Below are 1949 nucleotides of genomic sequence, written 5' to 3'. Positions count from 1 at the left end.
AAGAGTAAATGAGGTCGTAGGGAGAATGAGAAACAGCTGGGAGCATGAACGGAACGATAGAGAGAGAGAAAGAGAAAGAACCTAATAAGACCAGCAGAGGGAAGCACAGGGACAAGACATGATCAAAGACAAAACATGACAGTACCCCCCCACTCACCGAGCGCCTCCTGGCGCACTCGAGGAGGAACCCTGGCGGCAACGAAGGAAATCATCAATCAACGAACGGTCCAGCACGTCCCGAGATGGAACCCAACTCCTCTCCTCAGGACCGTAACCCTCCCAATCCACTAAGTACTGGTGACCACGTCCCCGAGAACGCATGTCCATGATCTTCCGTACCTTGTAAATAGGAGCGCCCTCGACAAGGACGGGGGGGGGGGGAGGGAAGACGAACGGGGGCGCGAAGAAAAGGCTTGACACAGGAGACATGGAAGACAGGGTGGACGCGACGAAGATGTTGCGGAAGAAGCAGTCGCACAGCGACAGGATTGACGACCTGAGAGACACGGAACGGACCAATGAACCGCGGAGTCAACTTGCGAGAAGCTGTCGTAAGGGGAAGGTTACGAGTGGAAAGCCACACTCTCTGACCGCGACAATACCTAGGACTCTTAATCCTACGTTTATTGGCGGCTCTCACAGTCTGCGCCCTGTAACGGCAAAGTGCAGACCTGACCCTCCTCCAGGTGCGCTCACAACGTTGGACAAAAGCCTGAGCGGAGGGAACGCTGGACTCGGCGAGCTGGGACGAAAACAGAGGAGGCTGGTAGCCAAGACTACTCTGAAACGGGGACAGCCCGGTAGCAGACGAAGGAAGCGAGTTGTGAGCGTACTCAGCCCAGGGGAGCTGTTCTGCCCAAGACGCAGGGTTTCGAAACGAAAGGCTGCGTAAAATGCGACCAATCGACTGATTGGCCCTTTCTGCTTGACCGTTAGACTGGGGATGAAACCCGGAAGAGAGACTGACGGAAGCACCAATCAAACGACAGAACTCCCTCCAAAACTGTGACGTGAATTGCGGACCTCTGTCTGAAACGGCGTCTAACGGGAGGCCATGAATTCTGAACACATTCTCAATGATGACTTGTGCCGTCTCCTTAGCGGAAGGAAGCTTAGCGAGGGGAATGAAATGTGCCGCCTTAGAGAACCTATCGATAACCGTAAGAATCACAGTCTTCCCCGCAGACGAAGGCAGACCGGTAATAAAGTCTAAGGCGATGTGAGACCATGGTCGAGAAGGAATGGGAAGCGGTCTGAGACGACCGGCAGGAGGAGAGTTACCTGACTTAGTCTGCGCGCAGTCCGAACAAGCAGCCACGAAACGACGCGTGTCCCGCTCCTGAGTAGGCCACCAAAACCGCTGGCGAATAGAAGCAAGCGTACCCCGAACGCCGGGGTGGCCAGCTAACTTGGCAGAGTGAGCCCACTGAAGAACAGCCAGACGAGTAGAGACAGGAACGAACAGAAGGTTACTAGGACAAGCGCGCGGCGACGCAGTGTGAGTGAGTGCTTGCTTTACCTGTCTCTCAATTCCCCAGACAGTCAACCCGACAACACGCCCTTCAGGGAGAATCCCCTCGGGGTCGGTAGAAGCCACAGAAGAACTAAAGAGACGGGATAAGGCATCAGGCTTGGTGTTCTTATTTCCCGGACGATAGGAAATCACGAACTCGAAACGAGCGAAAAACAACGCCCAACGAGCTTGACGTGCATTAAGTCGTTTGGCCGAACGGATGTACTCAAGGTTCTTATGGTCAGTCCAAACGACAAAAGGGACGGTCGCCCCCTCCAACCACTGTCGCCATTCGCCTATGGCTAAGCGGATGGCGAGCAGTTCGCGGTTACCCACATCATAGTTGCGTTCCGATGGCGACAGGCGATGAGAAAAGTAAGCGCAAGGATGGACCTTATCGTCAGACTGGAAGCGCTGAGACAGAATGGCTCCCACG

The sequence above is a fragment of the Salvelinus alpinus genome, chromosome 28 (genome assembly GCF_045679555.1).
Source record: "Salvelinus alpinus chromosome 28, SLU_Salpinus.1, whole genome shotgun sequence".
Classification (NCBI taxonomy): domain Eukaryota; kingdom Metazoa; phylum Chordata; class Actinopteri; order Salmoniformes; family Salmonidae; genus Salvelinus; species Salvelinus alpinus.
Note: the sequence above shows the minus strand (reverse complement) of the source record.